Here is a 20,565-nt window from a genome sequence, read left to right as displayed (position 1 = left end):
CTGAAATGAACCGCAACTACTTCCAGCCCTGGGAAAACGCATGAAGAACTGAACTATTTATAGTATAAGAACTACTACTAAGATTCTATGTGAATGAACTAGTTCGTACGCTATAAATATAGTTCTTTATATATTTCATATAACAGAAACATTCTCATGCCCATTATGTATGCCTCTCTTCTAATATTTCAGTTTTCAAGTGTTTCTTATTGAAAATATTTTTATTTTTTAAAATATTCTCTTCTTGAATGTTTTACATTTCACATGTTTCATTTTCCAAACGTTTCAGGCACCTAATGTTTCTTATATCATTTGTTGCCGCTTTCCTTTAAATTGCTAAATATTGGATTTGTGTTTTGTTTGTAATTTTTCTATATCTATTTTGGGCTGTTTCAGTTTCCAAGCGTTTCAACTGCTAGTTTCTCTCTTTCCGCTTGTTTCATGTAGCTCTCCAAATGTTTCTTACTTCTAGTGTTTCTGTTTCTAATTTTTCACTCCCACTGTTTCCATTTTCATTTATTCCGCAAATTCTCAATTGCTTTTCATTCCATTTGTTCCATATAGCAAGTGCAGCTCACTTCACTCGGTTCCACTTAGCCGTTTGTTCTACAGTTTCCAAATGTTTCAATTGCCAAATGAACTAAATATATCGACATATGTGTGCATTAGTGTGTGTGTGTGTGTGTGTGCGCGTGTGTGTGTGCGTGTGTGTGTGTGTGTGTGTCTATGTTTCTATATTGTGCTGTTGTGTTCAGCTAATGCGCTTGCACTATTATTATTTTTATTGTACAATATTTGTCGTTGTTGCTTTGTAAATTAGAAGGCGACTGCCCAGATAAAAGCAACAACAACACAAAAAACAACAATTGAACAACGCAACTGCGAAATGCGCAATAATTGATGCACGCAAAATGCAATTACAATTTAAGGTGCAAGCGAGATGGCAAGCCGCATGAGCATGCGCCAGAGAGAGAAAGCTGGCCGACTCAACTGTGTTATGTGTGCGTGTGTGTGTGTGTGTGTGGGTAATGAGTCGTAGGTGAGTGGTTGGCTAGCAGAGGAAACCGTGGCTGAGCAGAGCAGAGCGAGTGGGGGGAGGGTGGAGGGGGGGCGCTGGGGGTGGGCGGGACCTGCTGCATGTAATTGCGTTATAGTTTGTAGTTTTTTGCAATCCGAACGATAACACACACGCACACACACACACACACACGCATACACAACCACACACAGAGTGTCAGAAATGCCGTTTTAGGGTGACCATATTGCATATGCAACACATGCGCACGCTCTCACTGCGCTGCACTATAAGCCCCCCCCCCCCTCTCTCCCTCTCCCACTCTCTCTCTCTTTCTCTCTTGCTCCCTTGCCCTTTCTCTCTCTCCGTCTAGCATTGCATTTGCATTAGGTTCAGGTCTCTTTTTTTTCTTTTGCGGTCTCTTAAGCAGTCGGCGTACTTTTTTTTTCTTTTTGTTGTTTGCCTTCGCTTGCTTATTAATCACTTCCTTCTTGCGTTTTGCACGCGCTTTGCCTCAGACCCCCCACCCGCCCCACGGCCCTCGCTCGCTTGCACCCACCGCCCCATTAAAGCGCCACGCTATGCATTTTGTGCATTTGTCAGCGACACACACACACACACACACGCACACACGCACACACACACGCACAACCTTGAGGTTCTTGAGTGAGGCGAGTTTTCGCATGGGGGCTGAGGCTGTTTGCCTGCGGGCTTTGCATAAATATTTACTTACGATACGATTTCAGGCTGCCCATCTGATTCGATATCTATCGATCATAATTTATTGCACTTAAAGAAATGACAGATGCACTGAGATATGATATACCTACGTATATTATAGATGATTATGGCTCAGTAGATTTATATTGATAATTAAATAATCGATAGTTTTCGATAGCTTTCGATAGCTATAGGTTCAATGTTTCGCGAAGATATATATCATAAATATGAATAGATCTCGTATTTCGATATTTATCGTGCATGAATTGAAGTAAGCTTGCAAAGCTCAGCTTAAGTGGAGATAAAAGTCTATCGCTTACCCATTTCTAGCCCTAATTTAAGCGATTTTAGCATATTGAAAAAGTATCACAAAAATATTGTGTTACAAATATATCGATAGCTATCGATTCCAGATATATACCAGACATTAAGAGACTACATACATCCACTCTCATATTAGACTGAGCCCAAAGTCAATCAACCCATCATATAGCACAGCTATAGCTCCCTAACAAGTTATCGATAACATGCCAGCGATAAGCTATGGATATATTTAATTTTATGGTATATTAAAGGTCTCTCTTTCTCTCCCTCCCTCTCCCTCTCACTGAACTATCTATCTTAATTATGCGTTAGCAAAAACAAAGAGCGCTTAACAATCACGCAAACCGATAACAGTCATGCCTGAGCAAGTGCATTGCTCACTCGATTACGATAACACCTTCCAGGCACTTTATCGCCATTCGCTTCTGCCTCTGCGCACATTCAATCATTGAGCTTCAGCTTCGATTCACATGCGTTCATTCAGCTGTTGTGAGCAATTTATCTATGATTCATTCAGTTCCGCATTCAGAGCAACAATTACGCACAGTGTTGTAAAGCGTCTGTTTGTTGTGCAATGCGCTCGCAATGCGCACTAATTAACACATGACGCTTATTTATTTATAATTTACTATTATTTCATTTTCTTATTTATTTATTATTATTTTTTTAACACATTTTCTCTTCTTTTGTTTTTAATCGAAAAAGCGTGCTCAGGGAGGCGCCACCTCTTGCAACGGCAACAGCACGCAGCACGCACGCCAAATGATTAGCAGCAATTACCTATATGTATGTATGTCTATACATACATATATACATATGATGTATTATGTATTCATACATAATTTGCTGTGAAACGTGCCTGTTGAGCACCTCGATTGCATTCTGTTGCGGCAAGCACATTTCGCTCCGATTGCAACAATCGCCTACGCATGCGAATTTTTCTCGACTTTGGAGCCTGTGAAAAGGGGCAGAAGTTGAGACAAGCAGCTGCGATACAACGTAAACAAAGCAATGTCAAACGCTGATTCAAAACTGAACTAAATAACTATATTTTCTTTTCCTAAGAACCCATTGACAATGGGAATTCATATGGTATCATGTCTTTTATTGGTTTTAAAAATGTGAAATCAGGCTATAATCGACTTGATATAAATGTAACATGCAGCTGGAGGCGTGGCAGAGCCCATAAAGTGTATGTTCAGGGCGACAAACTGAGTCGACTTAGACCTATTCGGCTATCCGTCCATCTTTTCGTAGCTGTGAACGCCTCAATCTCAGAGCCCATAAGACTTAGACACTGCAAAAATGTTTGAGGACCTCATCAACATCGATAGTTATTCACGATTTACTGTTATCGATTAAAAAACATAAGAAAATCAGTTTTAAAAGTAAGTATATGTCGTACATCTGTGGAGCTAGAATCTCTAAATTTGGTGCATTTTGTGCAATTTGTTTCTTAGAGTGTGAAAATGGATTTAGACCTATGAAGATATTTAAATGATTGTAAACTAGAAAGAGGGTTTTAGTTCCATAATGGCATTGGCCTGATTTATGCTATCGGTATGTTATCGTTTGAACGATATTTTTGATTTATATGATATATTGCTATAGATATGTTTTCAATTAATCAGCATTGGGCTGATTATATCTATCGATGCGTTAGCCACTCATCGATACTTGAGAGCTAAGTGAAGCCTACATAGCATTATCATGCTGTAATGCTATCGCAATGTTATCGATTGAATGCTACTTGTAACTTAACTAACATGCTATCGGCATGCTATCGATTGATCGATATTTGTGAGTCTAGTGAGGCCCACATGGCATTAGCATGCTGTAATGCTATCGAAATGTTATCGATTGAGTGCTACTTGTGACTTAAGTGAAGCCTACATAGCATTGGCATGACATTATTCTATCGGCATGCTATCGATTGATCGATAGTTGTGAGTCAAGTGAGGTCTACATGGCATTGGAATGCTGTAACTCTATCGAAATGTTATCGATTGAGCGCTACTTGTAAGTTAAGTGAAGCCGTCATGGCTTTGGCTTCATATAATGCTATCGGCATGTTATCGATTGATCGATAGCTTTGCGTTAAGTGATACCTATGGCACTCATGGCGCGTCACACTTGCAACCTTTCAACTGCAACGGCAACTGCAACTGTAATATGAAAACTATTTGCCAGTGTTGTTAATGTTGCTGTTGTTGTTGTTGGTTGTTGTTGTTGGTTGTTTGGTTGTTCGATATGAACGTCATTTGCCATTACTCGCAAATGTCACATATTTATGCTGATGATAACGGCGCTGTTTGCCGTTGCGAGCGTGCGAAACTACCAAGCGCTGCTGCTGCTGCTGCTGCTGTTGTTGTTGTTGTTGCTGCAGTTGTCGCTGTTGTTGTTGTTGTTGCTGTTGTTACTGTTGGCAAACAAACGCAGCGCAACTGCTGGCAAAACTCTCTAAAAATGACTAAAACAAAATTGATTTGTCACGCTGCGCATAAATTGCACATGAGCAACTGTTGCTGCTGCTGCTGCTGCTGCTGCTGCTGCTGTTGTTGCTGTTGCTGTTGCTGTTGCTGCTGGATGCTGCAGTCATTGCAGTTGCATTGCCTTTGCTTTTCAATCAATAAGCAAAACAACCTTTTCTTTTTGTTGTTGTCGGCTTTTTGTTCGGCCCAGCTTTTCCTCGCCTTTGCACAGTTTTCCACAGTTTCCATTTGACTTTTGCCATTTCATCAATTAGACGTTAATTTCTGCAGCGAGGCAATTTAACGGTGCTAACGTTTTATTAATGAGCCAACGCATTTGGGCAGCCTGGGAACCAAAAGGCAAAGCCAAACCAATTGCCATATGAGAATATATAGAAATCTCTCTCTCTCTCTCTCTCTCTCTCTCTCTCTCTCTCTCTCTCTCTTTACATACATATACATATATGTATACATATTTCATATTGATAAACGTTAAGAATTCATGAAATCACACAGAAATCAACAGCAAATGGAATGAAGTGCGCTCAAGGCCAAGGTCGGCGCCAGAAACGTTTTGGTAATGGAACGCCTTGGCTAGGCGAACAGGCAACGGGGCGTGGCCGAGCGAGACGAACAGCAATTGTTTGTTAGCTAGTTGCTGTTGTTGTTGTTGCTGTTGTTGCTGTTTGTTTGTTGTTGGGCGGAAGTGAGCGACGTCTGCGCTTGGCTTTTGACAATGGGAAGTGAATGCAAAAGATCGCAGCGAAACAGCTGGCAAATGTGTGTACATGCACACATACATTTACACATATACATACATATACATATATGTGTGTGTGAACAACAATTGCCTTTGGCTGCAAAGGTTTCAATTTTAATTGTCATTTTTTTCTTTTTTTTTTGTATTTTGCGCAATTGCAAAAATTGCTTCAATTAGCCAAAAGGCGAGTGTGTATGTGTGTGTGTGTGTGTTAGTCTGTGTGTATGCGTTAATTGCAGCAGTCAAAAATTAACCAGCACACAGGCACACTCACACACACCCGCAAAATAAAAAAATAATACAAAAAAAAATATATATTCAAAAAACAATTTAAAGAAAAAATAAATTGCTTTTCTATTTCGATTTTATTTTAGATTTGAATTTCTAGCAAATTTGTTAAAATATATTTTAGAATAATAATGATTATGATAATGATAATTGTAATGAGCACTATCGAACATATTTAATAGTAATAGAAAAAACACTTCGACTAATGGGAATATCAATAAATTTGTTAGTATCAATAACATAAGCAATAATGAGAATTTTCTGTAACAATAATGAGGAAAAATTGAGCTGGGCCCAAGGTATACCATAATTTAGATAAACAGAGTATTCTTTCATGGCCTAAACGCTGTCAGATGCATTTTCCGATTCGCCACGATCTAAACATTAAAACAGATTGTAGATCATACAGATATATAAATATCGTATATATGCTTTCGTCGCACTCAACGACTAGCAGGTAGTGCGATAAAAAATTGGGAGATTAACGCTTACCCATATGAGGAAAGGGATACGATACGATACATGTCTTACAAACTCAGCAATAGAAAACAAAAATCCGGACTCAGAAGAACAAAGATCAACAGTAAACACCTTCAAGGTCAAGTGTGCTCCAATATACATATATACAGTCCATACGTCTATAAGGTTATTGCGACAAAAATGCTGGACAAACTTATGTGAGCCAACTTATATGGTTAGAGCATCTTCCAGATATACCGACGGTGCCTTGAGCGTCGTTATAACCGGTATAGACAAAGACCGATAAGAGATAACTCAATTCCTAAACAATTGGTAAGTATTTTTCTAGGGCATAACAATACTTTTATTAACATTAATATATATGATTATATATATTTTGTGATTTCAAAAAGTTTTGGTAAATGAGTAAAACCTTATCGGAAGCATCAGCTCCGTTCTATATAATACTATATTCGGATCATAATACATATGGTATAACCACGTGTTGTTGGTTCACATTCCATTCAATATAATAATAATAATAAAAAAAAATTACAATACAGGAAATTCTGTTCAAGGTATATATCTCTCTCTATAGTCAAATGATCATAGGATTTCTGCAGCATGAATTCAACATATTCAACCCTTTTGAATTATATCAGTATTTAGCGTCTATCGATAATTCACTTATATTGCTGGGAATTTTCAGAACTTACCTTAAACTAAAACACTCGCCAGTCGGGCGTTACCCGTCCAGCAATCCATAAGTTTCAATTTTCAATTGATTTGTTGTTGTTGTTCTTGGGCCGTTGTCGTTGTTGTTGAGTTTGCTTTTGTTGTTCTTGCAGCAGCTGTTGTTGTTGTTGTTGTTGTTGTTTAATATCGCTTTTGGTTTGATTTCGATTTAGCTTGATTTATTTATTTTTCACTTTGCTTTTTTTTTGGTTTTTCTTTTTCACACCGAAAACTGTTGCGTAGCACGTTGTACAACACTGTCCGAAAATGAATCGTTTTCGAAATGTTTTTTCCTCTTTTTTTAAATATTTTGTTTTTTGTTTCTTTTTTTTTTTTTGGTTTATTTTTGTGCCAAGTTTCGAGCTCAAAAGATTTGCTGCCCAAAGATTGTTCAATTTATGATCATTTTTTTCAAAGTGCTTCTTCTTCTTCTTCTTCTTCTTACTTGTCGATCGCTTGTCATATATATAATATTTTGTTGTTTGCTTTAATTGTATTTATCGATAAAAATGTAATTGGTCCAGTTGGTTGCAAATATTTCGTCAAGTTTGCTTTTCAGAGAGAATGCATGTGTGTGTGTGTGTGTGTGAGTGAGTGTGTGGGTGTGTGTGAGAATGTTTGTTCTTTATTTTTGTCAATAGCCGAAGAGCGCTGCCAGAGTTGTAGCGTGTTGTTGTTGTTGTTGTTGCTGCTGCTGCTGTTATCGATAAACGTGTTATTGCTGATTCGCTTATCGATTCGCCGAGATTTCGATTGTGATTTTCTTTAAGTTTTACACGCTTTCTTCTTCGTTGAAATTTAGAATTTTGAAGAATATGCTGAAAAGAGAGAGCAAGAAAGTTGATTAATTATGATGTGATCAGATTTAATTACTTATACTAAATAATTCAATATAAATTTATGTGTATATAGATGGGGATTTTCTCTTTCTAGCATTACTTTTCGATTACCCCAATAATATATATCGTATATAATATATATGTATATGTATATCTTGTGGTAAGTCCATATATTCGCTTCATTCCATTGAGTGAGCTTCGAAGTCCAGGATTCTCCTATAGCAATTTCTTTAAAATTATCGAATTGTTTGTCTTTAAATTTCTTGAATAGCTCAAATACGGTCACACTTTGTTTGAAAGCTCATTGGAGTCAAGAACTTGAAGAAAACAATAGCAAACTTTGGCAAAAGTACACAAACAACAATTAACTAGGCGGAAAAGCTTAAGTGTGGGCTATGTGTGTGAGAGAGAGAGAGAGGGAGAGCGAGAGAGATGGAGAGTTTGTGAGTGAAAATGAAATGAGGCGGGTGGCTGGGTGGGCGGGCTAAAAAGTGCAGCCAACAATTTGACTGAAAACTTTCACTATTTTAATTACCTAGCGTAAATTTTGTTGTTGTAGAGCAACAAAAGCTTTGCCAATGCCATGGACTATTGTTGTTGTTGTTTGTTTGTTTGTTGTTGTTGCTGTCTGACGCTGTCTCAAAAAGTCTGGTAAATGTCTGCGGCTGCTTCAAGTGCCCTGCGATACAAGTGCAGTCAGACAGACAGACACATGCACGGATAGGGAAAGAGAGAGACAGAGAGGGAGAGGGAGAGGGAGAGGGCAACACACATATAAAGCTTATGCATGAAAAGTTTTGCAGCATTTGTTGCTGTTGGTGCAACATGTGGCACGCTTAATTATGACGCTGAAAAGTCACAACGACAATGTCAACTGTTGAATTATGAGCTCATACATACACACACACACACACACACACACACACATGCACATGTACATGCATGCATAAATAGTCCAAATTTTTGCCAACTTTAGTGCTGCATGACGTCATTTTGCCTTAAACTTCAGTTGCTCCCTTGACTCTCTCTCTCTCTCTCTGTCTCTCTCTGTCTCTCTGTCTCTCTATGTATATATGTTCTATATGCACATACATACATACATATGTATTTTAATCAGCTGGCAGCATCTCGTATCAACTTTATCAACAAGCAACAGCAGCTCAAAAGTTGAGCTGGCATTGAAAAACTTTTACTTTGCCGCATAAGTAGGTTGTTCTGCCTCCCTCTCTCTCTCTCTCTCTCTCTCTCTCTCTCACTCTGGCACTATCTCTCTCTGTCTCACTCGGTGTCTGTCTGCTGCAAAAGTTCAAGTTCATGGCAAAGAGATTTCCTTTAAGCTAAATTATGCATCACATTTAATTTATTCACAGCGAAAATTATTCAAACAGGAAGTGAATATTTGCATATAAACATAAATTTTTAATGGGTATTTCGAGCAGATTTGTCTACTGAATGCTTGGCTCTATAAATATAGGTACATAGCTATACATATATATATAAATGATTTCATTGTATTACGCTCGTTAACTAGATAATTATTGCAATGAGCTGTGCTTAAGCAGAAATTCTATTAGCTTTGGCTGCGACTTACAATGCGGTTTACAATGCGGCTTACGGACAATTGAGTGAATTCATAATATTGAGTGTCAATAGTTTATCTCTAATAGTTTTCTTAGTCATCTAGTGGTAAGAGTAATTAGAATGAGGTTCACAGTGAAGCTTATAATGAGTTTTACCACTTTGAGGGGTTAAGCCTTAAGCCAGTGAACTGTAAGATACATCACACATGAGAGACTTACAATGAGGTTTACAATGAGGTTTACAATGAGCACTCATTGCCACACGACAGATTCACACATGGGACTAGAATATTTTTTACCATGAAGCTTAGCAACACTTTACCAGTAGTCACAGCATATCCTACTTAAGTATGTGTGATTTTCGACTAGAAAACACGGGTCTTCCAGAGAAAGAGAGTGCAGATAAGGCCACATTTAATGAAAAAAAAAAGTAAAAGCAATAAAATAAGTTTAGTCACGAATTTGGCTGCAACATAAAAATGCGATTTAAACATGTCTGCGAAAAAGGAAGGGAAGAACACGTCTACAACATTTTCTAGAAAAATATCTAGAAGAGCTGAAAGAAAGAAAAAAAAAAGCACATACAGCTTAATCAATTTGAGTAGGTAGAGCACAGCTGAAGACATTGTTAACAGCATGTTAAGGCACTGTTAAGCAATGGCATGTCAAACTTTGTCACTGCAGAGAAACTCTGTTTGCATGTGAGAAGATGAAGGATTTATGCTGTAAGCTCATGTTAATCGCATGTTAAGGCACTGTTAGGCCATGGCATGCCAAGATCTGTCACTGGAGCGCAACTCTGATTGCATGTGAAGTGGAATTCATGCTGTTAGCTCATGTTAACAGCATGTTAAGTCACTGTTAAGCGATGGCAAGCCAAATTCTATCGCTGTAGAGCAATTCTGATTGCAAATGGAGCAGAATTTATGCTGTTAGGTCATGTTAACCGCATGTTAAGTCACTGTTAAGCAATGGCAAGCCAAATTCTATCGCTGTAGAGCAACTCTGATGGCAAATGGAAAGGTATTTGTATTACCGAGACAGTTAATGAAAGCTTGCCACAGTCCGAGGCGCAACGAATGGCGCACCGGAGACCAGCCAGGCTAAATGCCAGTTAGGCAGACGGACGCGGGCCGGGGGTGAGGAAATGGTAGATAGGGAGGTAGCTAAACCAATGCCAGACAGTCAAGACAAGTGCAATGAGGGAGTTGTGTGTGAAGTGGAGTAAAGGGGGCGGGGTCGCAGACAAAGGTTGTTTGGTAAATACCAAACACGGCGCACAGAATATGTCTATGACTAGACGCTGTCTGTTGTGGCACCTTACAATAAGCGAAGCGAGCCCGCTCGCTCTCTCTCTCCCTCTCTCTCTCTCTCTCTCTCTCTCTCTCTCTCTCTTTCCACATGCCACACAGCGACTCAGACGAAGGCTCAAACCCGCGACAACGACGACAGCCTGATGACTAGCTGCTTAGAATGTCTGCACAGCTGTTTGATGTCTCTGTGTGTGTGTGTGTGAGTGTTGCATCAACAGTTGAAGTTGCAGCCATTGCACACACACACACACACACACACACACAGCTAAAGAATGGCATCGACATATTTTTTAATGCCAGCAGACAGACGACCCCTCCGACACAAGTCGCAGGTGAAATGTTGCAAGCAACTTGAAATGGGGCAGCAACGTCTCTGCATGCACACACACACACACACATGCAAAATTTGTTTTATTCTTGACAATGCGACGGTCGTCTTGCGTTTTAATTTCGTTTTCTTTTTGCACACACACACACACATACACTCTCTCATTTATTATTATTTTTATCTTGTTTCTGCTTATCGATTGTGTCGCTCCCTGCCCAGTTATGATAAGCAGCCAAAGTGGTTGGCAAGGACATTCAGCGAGCTCTACTTTCGGCCTCTACCTCCAGCACATTTTCGTGTTGTGGCATGCGTGACAGTTGCTGCCGCTGCTGCTGCCGCTGCTGCTGCCGTTGCTGTTGCTACTGTTGACAATAAATTTATGCAATTATCATAAACAACATCATCTGCATTCAATTGGGTTGCACAACTTTTAGCAGCAACTGTGCATGGAAGGCGATCGTTATGTACGCATACATACATACATATAACAACAACATTCTGTATATTCTGTTAGTGCTGCTTCTTCTGCGTCTGCTGCTGCTGCTTCTTCTTCTTCGACTTCATTTTCAAGAGAAACAACAAGAGAAACTGCCTGTCTTGGCGTTTATTAGAAACTGCGGAATTTCTCAGTCGAGCGTTGACGGCTGCGCGACAAATTCGTTGAATTTATGAAATTTTAGAAGTCTGCCTGAAAATGCAGAGAAATAAAAAAATAATAATACAAAAAAAAAAAAAAAAAAAAACACAAAAAAAAAATAATGCAGTTAGCGAAGCTCGAGTAACAGGGCACATGTCACGGAATTGCAGTTTGCATATGAGATAGCTGCCAAGCACACACACACACACACACACACAGAGAGAGAGAGACAGAGACATACGCACACACAAGCATATCTAGCGTCAGTTGATTTAATGACATAAGCCAAAGAAATATTTGTATATATCTCAGATATATATTGCATATACATATATATTCATAGTTATATATGTATGTCGCGTCAAGTATCTGAGCATTCATAGTAAATTCATTTGCTCGCATAAATCCTTTAAGTATGCCACAACTTTAAGCCAAAAGTCCATATCATGAACTCAAGGAACTACATCTATTATAAATATTAATAATCAATATAAACAAAAATATATATAAAATAATATAATAATACACGAATATATAAATACATGAAAACATAAATATATATAAACGAAAACGTTTATCTAAAAAAATATATATATTTTATATACATGTTGCATCTATAAAACAAATTCATATTTCAAGAAAAATATTGTCTTCAAAAAATTCAAGCTTCATATTTTTTGCTTATCAAAATAGAAATGAATAAAATATTTGTATTATTTTTAAAAATTTTATTATTGTTTTAACATATTTTAATTATATTCTTTTATTAATTTATGTTTTCACATTTTTAAGCAAACCATTCGTTTGTTTTATTGAAACTTAAAAAGGTAATAAAGTTATTATTTAGCGAAAAAAAGTAGTTAATTACTACTATAAACTAATACTGAAAAATTAAAATTAAAAAAAAATTTATAGATTTTTTAGATTTTATAATTTTCATAAATTCTATATTTCATTCAAATTTTTTATATTTTATTAAAATAGTAGTAATTAAATGAAAAACATTTAAAATTGAAAAATTGTATGGTTTATTAAAATTTAATAATTCTTAAATAATTTATATATCATTAAAATTTTCAAATATTTTACATTTCTTTAAAATTTTAAATATTTTATATTGCATTAAAATTTTAAATATTTTTTAATTAATTAAAAAATTAGAAATTAATTAAATAAATATCAAAAATTTTATATTTAGCTAAATTTTCAAAATTTTCAAATATTCTATATTTTTAATTTTAATTTTAATTATCATATAAGAAATATACAAAAAAAAAATAAATATGTTTTATAAAAATACTGCATAATGCTTAGTTTTTACGAATAGTGCTGCTTAATGTCCATAAAGTTTCTAAGGCATTCTCTATTGCTGTTGACTTGGTTTACCTAACTGCATTTGGCATATCTAGCAACTGAGGCAACAGTGTTGCACAACTGTCCACAGTTGTTGCACTTGGGCAGTGTTGCACATGCCACCACCAGCACCACCACCACTTGGCCGCACTTTGACAATATTTGTTTATAGTTAATTAATAATAAGACCGCCCCGAATTGCTGACATTGCGCGGGCCTTTCGATTGGGTCTTCGCTCCCTAGCTGAAGGCCTGAGCTCTGGACTTGAGGAGACTCGAGACTCGAGACTCGGTCGACTTCGTTTCGAATTCTTTCGTCGCTGACGTTGACTTTTGAGAGACCGACGACAACAATGTTGCCAGCTCATTGTTGTTGTCGGTGCTTCTGCTTCTTCTTCTTCCAGTTGCAGTTCTTGTTGTTTTCGCATTACTTTTAATATTTTCGTTTATTTTTGTACTTTTATTTATTTATTTTTGTTGTTTTCTTTTTTTTTTTTTTTTTTTTGATATTTTCTGCCTATGTGTTCTTCCAGGAATTCCGTCACTGATACGCTCTGCAGCAACAACATTTGTTGCATTTTTTCACAACGTTATTTCTGGAAAATAAAATGCAAGCGGGGCAGGGCAAGGGCAGCATATCAAAAAAAAAAAAAAAAAAAAAAAATTATTGTTGTACAATAATTTATGCAAATATTGCAGACGCGCAAGAAAAAAAAACGAATAAAAATAAAGTGAGCCCGCCAAAGGGGGAAACCGAATGCAAGGAACCAGCCAGCAACTGCCACTGTCTGTCCGTCTGTCTGTCCGTCCGTTTGTCCCTCTGTCTCTTGCTTAGTGACCAAATCGAGCAGTTTCTTTTACACACACACACAGATATAGACATAGACAATTGACTGTTGACAGTCGAAGTGGCATTTGTCATAAAAGTATTCATAGAGTCAGCTACAACATTGTTTTCCAACACTGGCAGGCAAGTGCTTGGCTTAGATAGCGCGACAAGCTGTATGTGGAGCAACATTGTTATCGTATCTTATCCAAGAGCATTTTAGAGCCATACGCAGTTAAATACAACAATGTTTACCAACACTGTTGCTCTATGTAGTGCTGGATGAGGCGCAAATTGAAAGTTTGTTTGCAGCTGCAAGCTTTGCTGCTATATAAGACTAGGTTTAGCTGCAGATATGTCGACTGAATAGCCAATTGAATAGTTTACCAACACTGGTAAAATAAAGAACCACATATGGGAGGGCTTGATTACTCCAGTTATTCGGCTTACATACCAGATGGTTATGGATAGATGGACTAAGATTTTTTCAGAACATATTCGAACTGTTTTCCAACACTGCATTTCAGTATCCATATAAATGATGTGCGGATCTTTGGCTAAACAGCATCTTGCGCCGATGACCTGCATTGAACCCCGAGTGAGGGAAGCTAAGCCTTTGATGGCATATTGCGTAGGCTCTTAACAGGGCGCCACTTGGGGCATTGTCACTTGTCAATTGAAAGAGTGTGTGTGTGTGTGTGTGTGTGTGTGTGTGTGTGTGTGCGTTTGATGCCGCCTACTTCTTTCGCACAAACACTTGAGCACGCATTTGGCGGCATCGTCAGCTGCCACTTGGGCGTGCTTTTTTTTTTTTCTTTCAAAATGCAATCGATATGTGGCACACACGCATCCACACACACACACACACACACATACAGAGGGAGAGAGAGAGTGAGAGGGGGTCGCCTCAAATAATTAATAATAATTTATGTCGCAAACTTTGTCGCAGGCACTGCAATTAGAAAGCCACGTCGAGGCGCGCCCATTCGAGCCAAGGGCCTACACTACATACACACACACACACACACACACACATACACATATATCTTTATGGACGTATGTATATGTATGTGTAGAGAAGAAAAGCGAGGCCCTACAAAATTATGCATAAACGCATTTTAGTGCGCCAACAAGTAGGCAATGCCCAGCGAAAAGAGACAGAGGCGTGCGGGCGGCAGGGGCGTTGCACTGTGGGAGGGGGGGCATCTAAAGTTGTTGTTGTTGTTGTATTTTCTCTCTTTTGCTTTTGTTGCATTGCGTTTCATTTCTTCTCTCATTTCTTTTTTGTATTTTGTTGAAGTGCACTCGAAAACGCACTTCTCGCTCGACCCACGAGAGAGACAGAGACAGAGAGAGAGCGAGAGAGCGAAAGGAAAGGAAACTTAGATGCACGCAAAGCGCCTTTGATCCTGGCGTCGCTGCCGACGTCGCTGCCGGCAACTAGCTCACGCAATTTGCAAAAAAGCAAAAAACAAGAAAATTATGAAAAAAAAAAATACAAAAAATAAAAAATGAGAATGAGAAAGAAATTGAAGAGTTGCTGCTGACGCTGACAAGAACAACAACTACAACAACGACAAGCGACAGCAACAACAACAACAGCAACAACAACAACATTGCCTGTTGACAAAGCCAACAAACAACAATAAACTTCAAGAAAAGCACCCAAGGGAGCACGGCCAGAGCGAGTGAGCGTGGGGCTGGGAGGGGGCAGCGCGGTGGAGCGGACTGGCGAGGGTAGGCAGAGAGATAATGAAAGGTCGTCGATGTGCGTCGTTGCAGTCCCTGCAGTGGATGCTGTCTGCAGACTCCTGCTCTGCCAACATACAGTGGGCAGGTGTGTGTGTGTGCGTGTGTGTGCGTGTGTGTGTGTGTGTGTGTGTGTGTGTGTGTGTGTGTGTGTGTGTGTGTGTGTGTGTGTGTGTGTGTGTGTGTGTGTGCAACCTGCAACTGCGTCTGCCACGAGTCCCAGCTAATCAAGTGTTAAAGCAGCTCGGCGCGACGTCACCTGCTACAATGGCATCAAAACTCTGTCTCTCTGTCTGTCTCTCTCTGTCTGTCTCTCTCTCTCTCTCTCTCACTCTCACTCTCTCTTCCTCTCGACCTTTCCCTCTCTCTCTCTCTCTCTCTCTTTCTCGAGTGAATTAGGAAGCTATTAAAATTCAATAGTTATCTAGGGAATGTGCAGCGCTGTCCATATTCCAAGGAACCATCTGCCCAGCGCTATCACAAGCCGTACAGCCTGAAGGACATTTGAGTTATATCATACCCAATAAATCTACTTGAATCAAATGAAATGATGATTATTATTAATATTGAAGGCCAGACCAATCTGACTTTAAACTTAATTTTTTTAAACCCTAAACCCATTCGAAATGGGAAATCAGGTTATATTGGTTCTCTTAAAATGTATGTAATAGGCAGAAGAAGGCGTGGCAAATCCCATAAAGTATGTAAATTCTTGATTAGCGCGACGAGCTGACTTGATTTAGCCCTGTGCAACTGTACGTCTGTCCATCTGTCCGTTCGTTCGTCTTTCTGCATGTTTGAACGCGTCAATCTCAGAAGATATGAGAGCTAGAGAATTTTTTTTAGAATTAATTCTTTGTGAAAAATTAATATATTAATATTGTAGTTCTTTTTTCTTTGATTAAAAAAAAAACATAAGAATATGGACAGCCCTATATAAACAGCTCTTAAAATTTTATAGCAATATTTCAAGTCTTTTTAAACGCTTTTTTATAAAACAAAAAACGAAGTAAATAGAATAAAGTATATTATATTATATAAAAAATATAGATTTTATAATTATATAAAAAAAAAAACAAAAACTTAGCTTAGCTGGCGAAATACTTTCAAAATAAATAATGAAAAGAAATAAAATCAAATTGTTTTACGCTCAGCTTTTTGGACAACTCTCAGGCTTTTATCGACGCCCCCTCTCACTACCGCATCCCCCTCCTCCCTCTCAGCCATATATTGCCAACGCCTCTCCTCTGTCTGGTTGGCCCCCGCAGCCAACGCATCTCATGTGCTTCGCGCTCTCTGCGGCTGCTGCACTTGCTGCCTGACATTCGTTAGACTTTGACTCTTTTGTTCTGTTGAAAGGCCGCGTTGCACGCACAAGCTGCATTCAGCTGCTCATCAGCTTCACGTTGCAGTTGCTGTTGCTGCTGCTGCTGCTGCTGTTGTTGTTGTTGTTGTTGTTTTGGCGCACTGCCGCCTGTCAAAGTCGATTTGTCTTGACTGTCAGCAGCAGCAGCCGTCGCCGCTGGCCTGATAAGCTGCGTAGCCTTTGACAGTGAGCCGGCCTCGGAGTGGTGCGACAGAGCTTTCATTTCTAATTGAGCTCGCAGCTAAAGGCAACAACAACAAGCAGACAGACAGAGTGTGTGTGTGAGGGAGACAGACAATGGACAGCAGATGCAACGCGCGGATCGCGGCTCGCGACAAGTGCAGCAACTGCGCCCCAAAAGCGCCGAAAATACAAAAAAAAGGACATGCAGGACATCTTTATATGTGTGCGAGTGTGTGTGCGTGCTTATGACTGGGGTCCAGCATTAAAGGTGGCCATTACCTTTTGTCCAGGGCCAGCATTAAAGGCGAGCAACAGCCGCAGCCGTTTGCTGTCCTGGGCCAGGGCTAATAAACTCGGCTCAAAATGCGGCCGGAAGTGCGTGCAACAGCGGCAAATAAATGTCCCAAAAAGCAACAACAACAACAACTACAACAACAAGCAGCAGCAAAAGCCCAAAAAAATAAAAAAAAATAACTGCCGCCGGCGCTGCTGATGAGCCGCGAGCCTTGACAAGTGGCATTTGGGTCGTTGTTGTTGTTGTTGTTGTTGTTGTTGGTCGTCAACACGCGTTCCACTTCACAACACACACACACACACACTCACACACAAATGCGGCTGCAATTGCAACGAGCGTCGCCAACCCCAAAAAATTCACACAAATGAAAAAAAAAACCTAAAAAACAGCAACAACAAAAATAAGAAGAAGAATTGCCAAAAATTACCGAAAAATACAGGCACAGCACACACACGCACACACACACACACACACACACGTATGCTATATGTATGCAAGGGAGTCCTGCTAGTTCTGGCCAGAGGGGAGTCCTGCCTCATTGTCGGTTATCCTGTCGCGGCTCGTGTTTAACCCTTTACAATTTTTTTTTTCTTCTTAATTTTCTTTTTGTTTTTTATTTTTTTTGTTTTTTAGCAATATTCCGGTATACGGAATGTGTTACAAACAGGCCACGTCACACGGCGTCTCTATAGAGAACGAGAGGGCGGGGAAGAGCGAGAGGATGAGTGAGAGGAAGAGTGAGCATTACCCCAAACCAAGCTCGGCTCAGCTCAACTCATATATATGTATGTATATGTATATATATTATAAAAGGGGTCTCAGCGCCAGACAGACTCTGTTCTTTTTATGCACATGCATAAATATATAAATATTGAAATGCATACATACATATATAGATTTATCTTTAAATATGATATTATATCGTATTTCTGGCTTAAGAGAAATTACAATATGCATTGACATCAGACATAAGTATAAGTATAAGTATAAGTATAAGTATAAGTATAAGTATAAGTATAAGTATAAGTATAAGTATAAGTATAAGTATAAGTATAAGTATACGTCTCCGTATCCGTCTCCGTATCCGTCTCCGTCTCCGTCTCCGTCTCCGTCTCCGTCTCCGTCTCCGTCTCCGTCTCCGTCTCCGTCTCCGTCTCCTCCGTCTCGTCTCCGTTCTCCGTCTCCGTCTCCGTCTCCGTATCTCCGTCTCCGTCTCCGTCTCCGTCTCCGTCTCTCCGTCTCCGTCTCCGTCTCCGTCTCCGTCTAAGTATCTCCGTATCTCCGTCTAAGTCTCCGTCTCCGTCTCCGTCCTCCGTCTCCGTAAAGTCTCCGTCTCCGTCTCCGTCTAAGTCTCCGTCTCCGTCTAAGTCTCCGTCTCGTTCCGTCTCCGTCTCACGTCTCCGTATCCGTCTCCGTACCGTCTAAGCGTCTAGTCCTTCTATCATAAGTGAAGTTTTATGCACCTGAAATCTTTTCACATCAATTACAGAATATTGCAAATTCGTTGCATGTCAGCTGGAAGCTTCTGCCTCTGCCGCTGCCTCTGCCTCTTCTTCTTCTTCTTCGTCTTCATTATATTTGTGTCCAGTTTTGCTTTTCTTACGACTTTGCACATGTTTTGGTTCCACTTGGCGTGGTAAGCTCAAGAATGCCAAAAACTTGCAGATATATTCACCGAAATAGAGCCACTCCCCCCTCCCCGGGCCTACCCTGCGCACCGCCCGCCCTAAACCTAACCCTACCATTGATACACATATGGATAGAGACTCTAGGGGAGTGTGTGTGTGTGTAGTTGGGGGAAACCTAATAAAAATGCATGGAGTACACGAATTTATATACATACATATATATTTATATACATATATGTTTATATATGTAAAGTTCTCTACATATGCCGTGTGGCAGGAGGCAGCTTAACCAAGTTACCGCAAAAATTGCGACGAGGGTTCCTGCGAACAAAGCGGCAAAGCCAAAGGGCGGGCGGTAGGGGCCCGGACAGACAGCCAGGCAGGTCGGTCGGTCGGTCGGGAAGCGCTGCAGCAATGCATTGCCAAAAAAAAAAAAAAAAATACATGAGAAGCGAAGCGAAGTATGCGAGAAAAAAAAATGAAGGAAGCGAAAAATAAACGAACTTTTGCACACGAAAAATTGGGACAAAACAAAAGTTTCAACGGGTCGAATGGTGTTGATATTCTCATGCTGCACCCCACAGCCCCCCGCCGCTCCTCCCCCTGCTGCTGGTACTGGCCATGCCGCTGCCCCTACTCCTGCTACTGCTACTGCTCCTGCTGCTGCTGCTGGTGGTTAAAATATGCTGCGCGCCGGCGTTTCCCGCGTGGAATTTTAAAGCCACTCATCAGCGTTGCATTTGCCGCTTTCTTTGTTTTCTTCTTCTTGTTTTTTGGTACTCGGTTTTTTTTTTTTCTTTTACGTTTTTCTTTTTTTTTTTTTGGCTGTCGGCATCTTCGTTTTATTTTATTTTATGCAATATAATTCGTCGCCTTGCCCCTGTCCCGACTCCTGCTGCACTCTGTTTGCCTGCCTGCCTTCCACTTGAGTCCCGCGCCACATTCTTCTTCTTCTTCTACCGTTTCTTTCACTGTTTTTCGACTGTTTTTGGCAATAAGCTTTTGCCAATGCCGCAGGGTTGTATTTGCATTAGCGTTTCGTTCTAGCAAGGGGCACGACATTATTTATTTTTTTGTTTTTTTTTTACCCATTTCTCTTTTCGTTTTTTTTTTTTTTTTTTTGTTTCTTTTTTTTTTTTTTTTGGCTTGTTTCTTGCTTTTACCCTCATTTGCTGAGTTTCACTTCTCCAAGCTGTGAAGCGTTGCAACGAGCTGCATACACACACGCAACTGAGTGGGCGTGGTAGGTGGGGGAGGGGCTGTGCTGCTAACTGAATGTAGCCAAATCTGTGGGGGTTTACGGACTTGGCTGCGCGAGCTTTAAAGAGCAGCCGTAAAAATCAGCTGCCAAACTAGCCGAAAATAGCTAAAAACAAAAATTGACCAAAAAAGCCAAAAAGCAATCAAAAATCTAAAACGATAAAGAGCTTTTACTTTTTTTTTTTTTTTTTTGTTTTTCAGTTTGTTGTTGCAGCTCATGTTGAAGACTTTGCCGTAATTTTAAGAGTGAATTACGAGAGAATGTGAAAGCCCATCAATATCAGGAAATATATGTACCTATATGTATGTGTCTATTGTCTATTTGTCTTTATCTATTTTTACATATTGTAAAATGCATGAAAAATTAATACAAATCTTTCAATATGACTATAAAAAAAATAATAAAATAAAAAAAAATAAAATAAAATAAAAATAAA

General features: G+C 39.4%; 1 protein-coding gene across 3 annotated transcripts in view; it reads right to left on the bottom strand.

Moving 5' to 3' along the window:
- Positions 1 to 6,980, bottom strand: part of mamo (maternal gene required for meiosis) — a 163,748-nt gene extending 156,768 nt beyond the window's left edge. For 2 of the 3 annotated variants that reach the window (XM_089263416.1, XM_089263422.1), the window contains exon 1: positions 6,754 to 6,980. The gene's annotated coding sequence lies outside the window, so the exon portion shown is untranslated. The remainder of the gene's footprint in view (positions 1 to 6,753) is intronic. The other variant, XM_089263417.1, reaches the window with a different exon arrangement.
- Between the last annotated feature and the right edge of the window lie 13,585 nt (positions 6,981 to 20,565).

The sequence above is a fragment of the Drosophila navojoa genome, chromosome X (genome assembly GCF_054131105.1).
Source record: "Drosophila navojoa isolate 15081-1374.11 chromosome X, UAZ_NAV_1.0, whole genome shotgun sequence".
Taxonomy (NCBI): domain Eukaryota; kingdom Metazoa; phylum Arthropoda; class Insecta; order Diptera; family Drosophilidae; genus Drosophila; species Drosophila navojoa.
Note: the sequence above shows the minus strand (reverse complement) of the source record. Positions and strands in the feature narration are given on the sequence as shown.